Here is a 14,112-nt window from a genome sequence, read left to right as displayed (position 1 = left end):
TGACAGCTTTATGTTGGCAACCACAATGAGGTTCACTCAAGTTTCCATATTTATTCTCCTGGAAAAAATCATTGTGACGATGGAGAGGATTTGGCCCGGGATTAAAGGGGTTACACCCCAATTGGCCACTCTCTAACCTCACCAGGGAGACAAGGGGTTAACTGGGCTGGGGCCCAGACGTGTGATTTAACCCTTCTCATAACCTGAAAATGTATATTCCCTGTTCCCCCCTGGTTTGTTGTTAATCAGTGTCTGCATCACACACACACTAGAATCCATCCGGGAGCACAAGGGTTAATAGTCCTTTAATGATTATAGCTCTTTGTGAAGTTTTCCTGCCTTTTCAGGCACCATTTTGCAGGTTCCCATATGCCGCCATTAGGGCTCAATGCTTTTTAATGGTGAATCTTGCTGCGAAGTCCGGTTCCTGAGAAGACCAGCAGATGGCATCCGAGAGGGAGAGCGGCGGTTTCCCATTGAAAGTCTATGGGCTCATTGACTTCAATGGAGAAACCCTCGAAAGAGCTTTTCAGGAATGAGTTGGCTGCCTTCCAAACCGCTTAACCGCAAAGCGGATACAATGTCCTTTAAAAGAGTTAAAATCACTTGAGTCAAGTTCAACGTTAATTGGCGTGGGAATAAACTGTTCTGGGGGCCCTAGAAATAAAATTCTTTTTGCCCCTAGTTCCTAGGCTTCCCCCCACTCAACCACAACCGGGTCCCCGAATCCTGGACCCCCGATAAGGGTCGAACCAGATAGAGCGGGTCGCGCCATAGGCTTTGCCGGCGGCGGCAGAAACGGCTCAGAAAAATGACTAAGTGTGAAATGCTGAATTTTAGGAATCCATATCTCCGGTTCCGGAGGGACCAGAGGATCAAGGTTTGGGGTATCTGTAGTCACTGCTCCGGCATCACTGCAGAACCATCCTTGACCCTCTTGGACCAACCCGACGGAGTATGGACCCCCTTGAAAGTTCGGGGCTTTTACCATTGATTCTAATGAGGGAAAAGCCGCATGGTGAAAAAATGACTAAGTGTAAAATGTTGAAATGTGTAAGTCCATATCTCCGGTTCTGGAATTCCCAGAGGGATGGGATTTGGGTGACATGTAGCCAAGGTTCCGGCTTTAATGCATGCCCATTTCCAGCCCCCTCAGACCAACCAGACGGAGTATGGACGACTGTAAAGATTTGTGGATTTTCTCATAGACTTCAATGGCGGCGGTTCCCCATTGAAAGTCTATGGTAGGAAACTCCATTGACTACAACGGCGGAGTTGCTCCATTGAAACCCATGGCGGGGGAGCCCGTTGTTTTCAATGGGGATTTAGTGAAAAGCTGAGATTTCTTTTAGCGGAGATTTTTGTATTAAAATGAAAAATGATTTAATGTGCATTTGTGTAACTCCGGCTCCATAGGTCGTAGCAAGTCGCTATTTGGAACATATGGTGTCCCAGTTCTGGCAATGAGAACTGGGAAGTTTGGATCTGCTAGACCCAACGGAACCGGATATTTTAATACGTTTATGTTTTATGCTTAATACTGTATTCTAAGGTATGGACAAAGACTTAGAGGAAATTCCTTTGTCCACCAAGATAGCAGATGGCCCCAAGAGGCGCCCTAATGTCTAGGATTTGAGTGCTGTTCAAAGGGTCTTGTCACCCTCCCTGTTTACCTAAGGGCGGAGGAGGCTCAAGCCAGAGCAGTCTTTAAGTGTCCCACTTCACACCTTTCAACAAAGGTTTTCCTGCCAGAACTCCAAATGATAGACTGGCTGGCATTCCTGATGCAAATGTGGGGCTTCAGAAATGAGACCCCAGAGTTCTACTGCGCATGTGCCAACTAGCAGGGGGGCATGGGTCAGAATGCTTTCCCACGTTAGTGAGTGGCTGGAGGTAATTGAAAACCAATCCCCTGTGCTTAAGGTTAAGAATAGAGGGACAAAAGATATATAAACTGCTGTTCCCTATATTCCCTTGTTGTTCATGTTTTGCAAGTTCTTAAAGTGTTCAGTCTGTTCTATACCATCTTGATTGCTGAGAGAAACGCTATGCACTGTCTTCCTGCCAGAGGTCTTTTCATGTCTTTGGTGTCTTGATGACTATGAAGAGTACTGTATGAACTGCCAGTCCAGATATGACTGTTTCATCATTTCCATTTTAAGTAAGTGTCTATATTTTGCCTGTTATTTGTACATATCTGTTGTGTTCACCTTTATCAAGGAATAAATTACATTTTATCATATATAAGTCTCGTCCCAGTTCAAACCCAGGTATATATATATTTATATATAGTTTTGGTGTAAATTGCAGCCTGTCACAAGCTACCGTGACAATCATTGTAAAGAAGTTTCAGATTTAAATATCTCAGGAAGCAAGGTGTCCCTGTCATTCGAAGTGCTGCAGTTCAGCTTTGGGGGTCCACTTGTGTAAAATAAGGTAAATACATACACATACATACAAATACATATATATACATATATATATATATATATATATATGTGGCCAGGTCTCCCTCTGGGGTCCCCTACCTTTCGGTGTGCAGCGGTGAGGCGCGGGGGAGCACTGCGATGGTCAGGGAGGCAACCGCGCATGCGCAGTGCAGGCGCATAGCGGTGGCCATAACACAGTAATTCCACAGGGGAACTACAATCCCCAGAAGACATGGTGCGACAGAGCCAATAGGGCTCCTGGATTGGCGCACTGCTAGCCACGCCAGTCGAATCTGGGACACAGAAAGGTAAGGGTGCATGTGCCGGGTGCCTGTGGCCCCTGCACTAGGCCAAAGACCCCCTATTAGGCCCCAGCTAGGCCCCAAATCCCCTGTAGGTTGTGGCTGCTACAGGGACACTGCCACATTATCTGATTAGTGTCAACGACACAGCAGAGGATGCAGCACAGCAGATGCGGCCTGTGGTCTGGGACCAGACCACCAATGCAAAAAGAGACTGTTAAGGTGGGACCCTCCTGCTGGATACCGCCCCACGTGGAGGCGGACTCATCGCTGACAGCGATGGCATGGGACCGGACGGCCACTTGTCTTCACTTGGCGCTTCCGGATGTTGGAGCACCCGGCAGGTATACTCCATATACAAAGTGCACCAAATATACACTGTGAGCAGCACTGTCACACACTTCTGGGTGGGCTGGCTTCTGTGGACACCGGGTTGGGTAGATGCCCCCACCTCTGTACATTGGGGGACACTTTCACCAGGGTGTGGACTAAGCAGATGGACAGTGGGGTATGGTGTGTGAGTAAGGCCATGTGAGGCCGCGTTATATGTGTTTTGTATTGACTATTGCATGTCAATAAACTTGTTATTATATACACTGTGTACTTATTGTATTGGGTCCCATGAAGGGGTTATCCGGCGCTGTCAGGATCCCTCACAGGTGTGGGCGCTGTCACCAGACAATCCAAGTACACCCCTGGCGCTCAGCAGCGGAGGTTCTGGCCTCCTGTGAGCCGCAGGTAAAGCAAAACACACACTCACTAGCTGCCACATTTCCATAGGGTGGGGGAAACAGCGCTATATATATAAAGCCTTTTAAAAGTTTGAATGGTGTGAGCAGTCCAGCAACCAAGGGGTTAACTTTTGTTTTAAAACAACTTTTGTTTTCTGTGGGGGAGGAGGGGGGTAACATTGATGGTCATGGGGCCTGACTTATTGGGGTAATAAAACAATTAGAAGTGTACCATGCTTACATTTAGCTGACAGGACAGATGTCAGGAACTGTAAAACCCTTAGACCATCCCTGACCAGCATCTCAAGGGGTGACAGAGAGGACATCATGGACTATCGTTAAAGATTCACCATATTTTGTACAATTCATATTTGATTCAACCCACACTAATATAAAATATGAATCTGTAATAGGCAAGAGTACACATGTGTAACAATATTACATGTGAAAAGGTGTCTGTGTTCCAAATGTCAGGTAGTTTGTTTCCCACTCAAAATTAGATGTGGGACTAACAAAAAAGGTATCCATGCGTGTGTCAAAATGATCCAAACCCAATGACGTGAGCAGCACTAATCTTGTGGTTGGAGGGACAGAGATGGGATAGTTTACACTCTCAGATTGATTTGGAAATTAAAAAAAAATATCTCTTTCCCAGTAGCATCAACCATAAAAATGTCAGCGAGTGATGAATAGGTCACAGCTAACTAGGCCTGTCATACATTTGGGGTTGGTCTCACAAATTGAAAAATCTTTTACTATAAGATTTGGTATCTGAAACTTAAACATCAGATCTGCTAATAGTGGCACGTAGGTGTGTAGGTCTCATATTTTTTTTTCAAGACCCCTTTACGAGCCTGATACAAGACTTTCATCGGTAATGTATAGGGTTTCTGTATTATTCCCGTTTATTTTATAAAACTGTTTGGATTTCTATATTGTATGTGTAGGGTGTTCTGATTTTCCCTCTGTACCTCCGCTGCAGGGCGCAATCACAGGAGGTGCTGTGAGGGAGCATTCGCAGGTTCCGCGGCGGCCTGGTAGCACAGGGCGCCGCCATGTTGGTGGGCATTGCGCAATAGTCAGGCACGATCAGGAGGCACGGAGAGAGTTCACGCAGGTGCAGTGTAAGCGCGCGAACGGCTGGCCAATCACTAGGAGGCTCTGAGGTTAAACTACAATTCCCAGGAGCCTCAGCAGAGCCACCTAACACCAGGGAATGAATAGGAGTGCAGGATTGCTGGCAGGCAGGAAAGGGAAGCGTGGGGGAGAGACCACGCTAGCCAGAGGGCACCGGAGGAGCAAGCGGAGAGGTTGTGTGTGTGTGCAGGGGGTCAGTGACCCACCTGCGTAGGCTAGATTTCCCCTCAGGCCACAGGTGTATATTACTGAATATCAGCAATTCATATACTGTACTATATGTGTATTATCTCTAATAGGTGTAAGCTAAGGTTATGCAATTACGTATTAGTAAAAGGTTACAAAGTTGAGGTGTGTTATCATTATTCTTACCTAGGGGAATCTCACTTGTTGGGGATCCTGGGTAAGTGGAGGCGCTGCCAAGAACCTAATATTACCCCAGGCTCCCTGTTAGCGGAGGCCCAAATCTCGCTGAGCCAACAGGTACATACAGCACTAGTAGTCTCTTTATATCAGCAGGAAAGAGGGCAAGATATGTTTTTGCAATTTTCCTTTTCTGTAACACGTACTGTGTACTTTGTTGTATTAAATCTAAAATTTCATAAGTACTATCTTAACTAATTACCGTTTTGAAGAGATTAACTGCATTTTTGGACATATTTTTCTAGCCTAACGATGATTGAGGACGCCTCAGGTTTTAAGGAATCCTGGTGGTGGCAGCGTAATTGGTGTGTAGTGTGATGGTTTTGGGGAGTTAGTGCCCTATGTGGAGGTCAGCTGGATAGCTGGATGTTAATAACCCCTTTTACATACTCACGTGCAGCTTGTACAGTATGTGATAATACATATTCTCATCCATAAGAAAAGAGACAAAGACGACGTCAAGAACTACAGACAAATCAGTCTACTTCCAATCAATTTCAAGATTTCTACGACGACACTCACTAATAGGTTGTAACAGACACTGGAGTTCTCACAGTCTAAAGACCAAGTGGGATTTTACAGTGGATACAACACAATGGACCACATCCAAGATATACAAGTAGTGATTTCCCTAGTAATGAAACAGGGTTCAGTTTGTAGAACAACTAACCAAGACAAGTTACTTAATTCAACATGACAGTTGGAGGCCCTGAAACCACGTCTCCTTGAGTTACTGACTCCAGTAAATATACTGTAGATGTGAAGCGAGACCTTTTCTTAGACGGCCAAAACCTTGGCAAACTTGATACCCTCTAGAACTCAATATGCCACTTTGTCCTCCAATGCAATTACAGCACACATCACACGGTGTATGACAGATGTGCTTATAGTAAAAACACATAAACCGGCGCCTACAAAAAAATAGAAATTATAGCCTGACCGAATATAGTCCAATGCAGCTGGGATGAGATCCAAGGTACACTGGCGACACACTTTATTCGAGCTCGGCTAGTCCCACGAATTCGGGTATACTCGGGTGTATTGAGGTTTGTGACTGTTTTCTGCCCGAGTGCATTGCGTTATTTTCCAGGCAGGGATTGAAGCATTTTATTCCCGCTGGCTGCAATACTGCACAGTATATATATATATATATATACTGCATTACAATTCATGAATTTATGCCATCTGGTAGACACGCGAAGCATTGCAGCCTATTAAATCCTAATCATTATCATTTAACAGATCAGCCGCCCGTCAGCCAGGCATGAACCATGGCTGGGAAGGCAAACGCAACGGGGCTTGTCAGCGGTGAGGAGCGGCGCATTCCAGGTATCTGCCAGGTACATACTGGGTATTTGCTCGAATAAAGTGTGTCGCAGCAGTAGTATCTTCAATGAAGTCTCATAGAACAACAAACAAACATTAAAGACGACAACATAGAAGAAAAAAAGAGAAAAAGATCATAGTGCAACTAAAAACAAAAAATCACTGATAAGGTATGTAAGAAATGATAACAGTTTAATACAATGAATAAAAATAAATATAAAAACAACAAACACTTGATTGTTGGGCAAGAGACACTTATAAAGCAATGGCATCCAGTGGGGATAAAATTGAAACCCTACTTACAGCAAGGCTGATAAATGTAAGCCCGTAGCACAATGTCACTATCCAAATCAGAAGCCTGGGAGCAAGATGTCACAGCTCAGCCTCCTGGAGCTCCACACCGCCGGAGAACGCCGCTGGCCACACACCCACGAGTCAGCACGTGAGCAGGTAGTAAGACAGGCAGCAGCCTGAGCTCAGTGCTGCCGGGGGACTCACCGATGCAATACACGCAGACCAGAAGGTCTCGCGATACTCGGTGACATCACCACTAGAGGCAGAGGCAGGGGAAATCACGAGCAAGTGCCGGGGAGCTCTTAGAGCTGAGGCTAGGGACCGAAGGATAGACAGGCTATCGGGGGAGAACGCCAAAGTCTCTGCCAGAATAAGTCCACCCAAATGTCCACCCTACAGATGTGCTTATAGTCTACACAGAGAAAGGTGTGAAGTGTTGATGAAATAGCGCCTCCAGAGTTGAAGGTGAAGAATATACCTGAAGGTAGAAAATGGAGGAAGCAATGTGTTTTTTGTGTAATGTGCCTGACCACACAAAACAATGTCTTTAAGGAATGATTGTCCCTTCAGGTCGAATGATGACGATGATGATGAGGAGGAGAACTCCTATGGGGCCCCGTGAAAAGGACAGACTCAGCAGCAAGAGGAATATTTTTTCCAGCGAGCTAAGTAACTGCAGCAGCAAGCAACGCGCTGTCGTCAAAAGGAAAAGAGAAGAATTCCTCAACTTGCAGAGGAAGTTGCATACACATTTAGAGAGGATCCTGGGTCGTCAGAAAAGCGTGTATTTGAAAGAAACCAAGATGTACTGCAGCCCAGACTGACTGACAGATTCAGCAGAGGATTGGAGGATTCCTAGAGCCAGTGCACTGCTTGAAGAAAGGAGGCTCACGGAAGCAAAAAAAGCATTTATTTAATTAAAAAATCAGACATAAACCCCCCATAGCTACAGCAGGTATCCACCTACGTGTTTCAGGCTCAAAGCCCTTTCTCGAGAAAGGGCTTTGAGCCCGAAACGCTTAGGTGGATACCTGCTGTAGCTATGGGGTTTTTTGTCTGATTTTTTAATGAAATAAATGCTTTTTTTGCTTCCGTGAGCTCCTCCTGTTTCTTCAAGCAGTGCACTGCCTTTTTTCTATCCGCTCCTGCTCCTTACCCTGGTGGACTGCACGCTACTTACTCCTGCTGTGGAAAACTTCCCTGGATCCTGGAATTTAAAAAAGTGAGTTATATCTGTGGGTTGCCATACCCTTTATTCTCACTGTATGGGACAATGGTTGTACTATTATTTATTGGTGCCTGTGGCACTAAGTACTAGTCCCCCAAACCCTATTAGGGTAATTTTACTGTACACTACAGTTTATTGGGAGTTCTTCTATTGCAGAAACTTAAATGTTCAAATGACTTGTTTATCTGAGCACTGGCGTCCTACATATCGATTCCTTGAGCCACACTGAAAAGGCGCTGCAAAGTACCAGGCAGGACTGCTGTCTTCTCCGTTAGCAATTATATAAAGAGTGAGAAGCTAAGGTTGAGCTACAAAGGGACCTGTCAGCGGCGGTCACTAAGTGTGGGTCTATGGAGAAGGCAAAGGCAGCTGAAAGTCTGACAAAATTATTGCTGACTGAAAGCAGTACTATGAGATTTCTCAGAGAGAGGCTCGCAATCTCAGCACAGAGCAGGAAGTCTCCCAGAAACAGGTCCACACTATCAGCACAGAGGTCTGCAAATTAAAGGATTCACAGGAAAATATCCTGATATATTTAGAAACTGTAAAGAGAGAAAATGCAAGTCTGAAAAAGTCCAATTCAGATTTGACTGACCAGGTCAGTGAAGGAAATGAGAAGCTTCACCAAGCAGAAAAAGTGAAGAAACAATTTACCCAGGAAAAGTTAGAAGTGCAGGAAGCACTACAGAATGCAGAGGGAATGTTGCAAGAAGGACGTGTCTCCCTAGAGCAGCGCACACAAGCAGTGCACATATTGTGGAGCCAGCTGCAAGAGCTGCTTGCGAGGCTGCAAGAGGCCAAGAAGAAACAGGTGGACGCCGAGGAGAAGTAGCGAGTGTTACAGACCAGAAAGTTTCCAGGCTTCTCACAAAGTACAAGTGATACAGGAGCGTCCGAGTACACAGTGTCCAACCACAGAGCAGTATGAGGAGCTGAAGGCCACACTGAGGGTCATCAGAGCTTTGCTGGAGGTGGACCTTAGAGGCCAGGTGACCCTGTATGAGAGAAAACTCGAGAAGGTACAGAAACTGGAGCAAGAGATGGAGAAGCAGAGAGGCTTCTCCATCCCCAAAAGTCAGTACGCTAAGGAGAAAGAGACATGGAAAACACAAGCAACGACGCTAGCGAAGAAATCTACAGCGCTCCAAAATATGATGGAGGCATGGATACAAACTAGGAGCAAGCACCAGGAAGAGGTGAAGGCTCTAAGACAAGAATTGCAGGATGTGCTCAAGAGACTGAAGTTTCTCGCTGAGGAACAAAACTTGCTACAACAAGAGAAAAGCATTCTGACACTTCAGAAGTACTTTTCAAGATCATGGGGAGCGCTGGTCAAAAACATATAATAGTGCAATATGTTTGTGACAATGTGTGGACTGAATATGTGAAGCCACATGGATATACTCACATATTCCCAGTTCTTTTTAGCATATCCTAAATCAGTGGCAGTTGTGTGTGAATCCTTGCCAGTCTTGGATTAGGACAAACATAGTAAAAATGGAAAGTAGAGGACCCAATAGTGCAGACTTAAAAAATATATCAGCATAAAATAATATAAAATTGGTACACTCACATGGTGTAAATTCAATAAAGCATTGAACACAATATTAAGGATGACAGCGCTCTCACAGCATCTCTCCTCAGCGTTCTCCGCATCTTTCACAGGTAGTGCCTGCACTTCCGGGTTGGATCCCCGGATGGTGAACAGTAGCAGAAGAAGCACTACGTCAGTGTCTTTCCCACTGCAGCTAACTCTACGCATTTCACTGACTTGCAGATTCATTAGCAGAATGAGATTAATGGTGGTGAAATACCGTTCGGCAGGTCCAGAGAGCATGGAAATTGCCCAAAAGTTAAAAATCGTCAACTAGAAGATGAGGAAAAAGAATAGATGGATGCCGGACGTCTCTGACAAAGAGCCTGGTGCACGGAAATAGTGCATGGGCCACTTCACAGGACAATGTTACGCTGGGGAGGGGGATATGTGATACACTCACTGTCCCTCTATGGGCTGGTGTGGTGCAGCAAGTGTGTTTTTCAGCATACAGGCAGTTAACCTCCCCTGGAGAGACTTGTTGCAGATGCAGCAAATCAACAAGCTGCACTCCTGATTGAACAGGAGGTGTAAAAGGCAGTCAGAGAGCTGCACACATTGAGATTGCTTTCTCCAGAGAAGGAGGAGAGAGAGAGACTTCTCCCCGCCAGGAGGAAGCTGGCTGGCACAGTTCCCCATGCCTGCCTGAAGTTGGTCGCAGAGCCTGCTTGAACTACCTATGTTGTACATCCAGGAAGAAGCAAGGACATGAGTCTGCTGTGGAAGCAGGGTGATCCTGTCCAGGTGATTGGATCCAGAGAGGGATTTCCTGGACACTTTTGGGGCAGAGTCATCAACAACAAACAGATAAGGACTATCATACGGTTATATATAGTAGATCTGTAAAACTGAGTGTGTTATTTAAAGATGGTAACCAGTTTAGAGAGGGAGCTGATGTCTAGACAGTCTCCTGAGAGGAGCTGTTGTTTTTATGATGTTTTCATAAAGGGATGGTGGACCTATTATTGTGTTGTTTAACCCCTGCAAATAAAACCCCATATAACGAAATATAGAGTTTCCTGCCTTGAATCTGTGACACAAGACCCCGCATATATATAATGTGTGCAAATTTGCATGTCATTTCCCACTAGAATCCCTTGCTGCAGTGGAAGCACTGTATGCTGGGGATAATGGTGAAAGGCAGGGTTGCAGACCTGCCTAAGGCTAAGGCCCCGGTCACGGCGCTGTAATGCCGTCATCCGAAGAATCCAACGTCCATCCTGTTCCCTCCTAGTGCAGCAGACGCCGCAGGAGGGTCCAAGTCTTTAGGGCTTTCGGCTCACACCTACTCGCCCACCGCAGTCTTCTCCCGAGGGAATGGCGACCACCGACCAGCACACAGTCTTACATTCTCCGAAGAAAATTAGGTGACTGATAACCCAAAAATAAAAAAACACAATCCATGGTGCGAGTGCTCCAGTGCGCTGTGTGATGCAGTGCAGGAAGTGCTCAGACGAAACAACAAAAAAAGGTGTGCACAAGTGCACGCCAGACCCGGAAGCCTGGCGGGTAAAAAAAATAGTGGCGAACCCCTCAGCGGAAGGCAATAAGGGGTGCCAGTGCAGAAAATGTAGGGGTGTGCAATTCTATCCGTGCAAAAGTCGAAGTGCGTGTGGCAACACTTGACTCCACCAGGTTAACCACTCCTGGGGTGCCATGATAAAAATAGCCCGGGCTACATATCCGCCTTCTCAGCCCATGACCAGACCAAGTGATGCAACTAGTGCCATCCTTCACAGGACAGACACTACACTTGATCTTAGCCAAAAGGCCGAGAAGCGATATACATATCTACACATATCTACACATATCTACACATATCTACACATATATATACACATATATATACACATATATATACACATATATATACACATATATATATACATATATATATACATATATATACATACTGAGTTGAGTTATGGTGAGTAAAAAAAGTGACAAAAACCCTCCACAGTAAAGCATAAAGCAACTGTAAATATTCCTGTATATTCATTTGCATGTCTTAGACAGGTCTGCAACCCTGTCTTTCACCATTATCACCCAGCACACAGCACTTCCACTACAGCAAGGGATTCTGGGAAATGACATGCAAATGAACACACAGTGCCACTTTTTGCTTCAAAAACCATTTTAAACCTATAGGGAACCATGTTTAAATGGTTTTTGAAGCAAAAAGTGGCACTGTGTGCTCATTTGCATGTAATTTCCCAGAATCCCTTGCTGCAGTGGAAGTGCTGTGTGCTGGGTGATAATGGTGAAAGACAGGGTTGCAGACCTGTCTAAGACATGCAAATGAATATACAGGAATATTTACAGTTGCTTTATGCTTTACTGTGGAGGGTTTTTGTCACTTTTTTTACTCAACATAACTTAACTCAGTATGGTAAACCCCATCCTTTAGCTTCTTTGCATAGCCAGTTAACAAACCCCACACTGATGAGACCCATTAAGGTCGAAACAGCTGTTTGTGGGTGGGTTTTCTGGCTATGCACCTTAACCCTGGCTGTGCTCAAAGCTGTGACCATGCAGCAAGCTTAAGCCTATAGGGAACCATGTTTAAAATGGTTTTTGAAGCAAAAAGTGGCACTGTGTGCTCATTTGCATGTCATTTCCCAGAATCCCTTGCTGCAGTGGAAGTGCTGTGTGCTGGGTGATAATGGTGAAAGACAGGGTTGCAGACCTGTCTAAGACATGCAAATGAAAATACAGGAATATATAAATATAGATATATAGATATAGATATGTACTGTAGATAGATAGATATAGATATATGCTGTAGATAGAGAGAGCGAGAGAGAAAAGGAAACAAAAAGCGCACGCTCCATAGAGCATAAATGTGCATTTATTAAAATCCCTGGGCCTCAGACACCAAAACACATAGATTGTAAGCGCCACGGGGCAGGGACCAGGGAGGGATCCAGTCGGCTGTTTTGGAGTGTGCGCTTTTTGTTTCCTTTTCTCTTTAGGTCCTTGTGACTGGATGTGGTTCATCCCATGAAACAGCCTGGACTCCTTTAATTCTATCTTCACCTTGAAAGATTTGCACATTGGACTTTCATTTGGAAGAGGGGTTTTGTATATGTTTTATGTTTTGTTTGCATTGTTTGTCATTTATTAGTAATATCTTTATATTGCTATTTATGTTGTTACACCATGCACGTTCTTATATTTGAATATTATTAGAATTCATTATTTAATCATTTTCACTTTATAATTCACACGAATCTTATTTTTGATTAATTAGTATCACCTAATTGGCGCTTCTATATATAATAGAAGCGCCAATTAGGTGATACTAATTAATCAAAAATAAGATTCAAGTGTGAATTATAAAGTGAAAATTATATATATATCATACGTTACCTTCCTCCGAGGGGGAGGGGGGGGTGGAAAATCCCCCTGTGTGGATCGGTTCTGTGTGTCATACATCAAATATACTACTTTATTTGTTAAATTACTGAGTGCTGTCTCCTCCTTGCCATCTTCGCTGCTGATAACTTAGTTTTATTTGTCTCATGAGATAAGCACCAGAGCATTACATCACTATTACAGGAGTGTCAGTTATTATCTATTCTCTCTCTCTCTCTCTCTCTCTCTCTCTCTCTCTCTCTCTCTCTCTCTCTCTCTCTCTCTCTCTCTCTCTCTCTCTCTCTCTCTCTCTCTCTATATATATATATATATATATATATATAGAAACAATACTCAAATTAACCTGATATTCTGAGACTGCAGTGGATTCTTAGTGCCTTTGTCACACCAGGAGAGATGAAATTGGAAGAGACACATTGATACATGGTACCAATTTAGATGATGAGTCTGTTCAGACTCATCATCAATGTCCCAGACACAATGTGGATGATGATTGATGACAAATCCCAGGACATACAGTATCATTAGTTACCTGTGTAACATCAACCATTTCTGGAGAGAAAAAACCCTCCTTATTTGCAGTACGTAATTTCCCCATTGAGATTTCTGCATCTAGTAGTACGTATCCCAAAATACTAAAGCAATCTTAGCGTAGTTATCTTTTACTGTATGTTCTGGTTTTGAATGGGATCATTTTATTTTCACAGTGAGTACAATTCCCTGAAATAAATTTCTATAGAAAATATTCTAAATGCGTAATACATTCCTCCATGTCTTGTGTGAGCTTTTAATATTCTAAGTATGGCTGTTATGATGATAGAATAAGACCACAAAACAGGAGTTATCTTATTCTGTTAACCAGCCTACAAAACTGATTAAGATAGTCCAAATAAGATCTCATACTGTAAGTAAAAAAATAGGCTTGGTAACTATGCTTAGTAAGTGTAGATACATCTAAATATTTTAGATACAGTCCGTTTTACCAGAATATAATCAGTTTAGGTGATTGATGCCATTCAGATAAGTATCATCATTTGTAAATAATTTTCAGTTGTGTTTAGCATTGTGTTGTTTATATGGCAACCTCAAATGTACAAGTTATTTCCCTACAGTGCATCCTCTGTTTGTGTGGTGTTTGTGGCACCTACTCCATTTTGTTCCCATTCTCCTGCCGGTCCCTTGAATGGGAGGCAGGATTGCAGCATTTTAATTATGTCATTATAATGACAGCACCATGGCCGAGGCCGTTACAAGATAGGGGATCATTTATCAA

The 14,112-nt window shown here is 44.0% G+C and overlaps 1 pseudogene; it reads right to left on the bottom strand.

The window, feature by feature from the left end:
- Positions 1-11,173: 11,173 nt before the first annotated feature.
- Positions 11,174-11,247, bottom strand: LOC142491801 (U2 spliceosomal RNA; annotated as a pseudogene).
- Positions 11,248-14,112: the final 2,865 nt, after the last annotated feature.

This window comes from Ascaphus truei, chromosome 3 (assembly GCF_040206685.1).
Source record: "Ascaphus truei isolate aAscTru1 chromosome 3, aAscTru1.hap1, whole genome shotgun sequence".
Taxonomy (NCBI): Eukaryota; Metazoa; Chordata; class Amphibia; order Anura; family Ascaphidae; genus Ascaphus; species Ascaphus truei.
The sequence above is the reverse complement of the archived record's forward strand: the minus strand, read 5'-3'. Positions and strand labels throughout refer to the sequence as shown.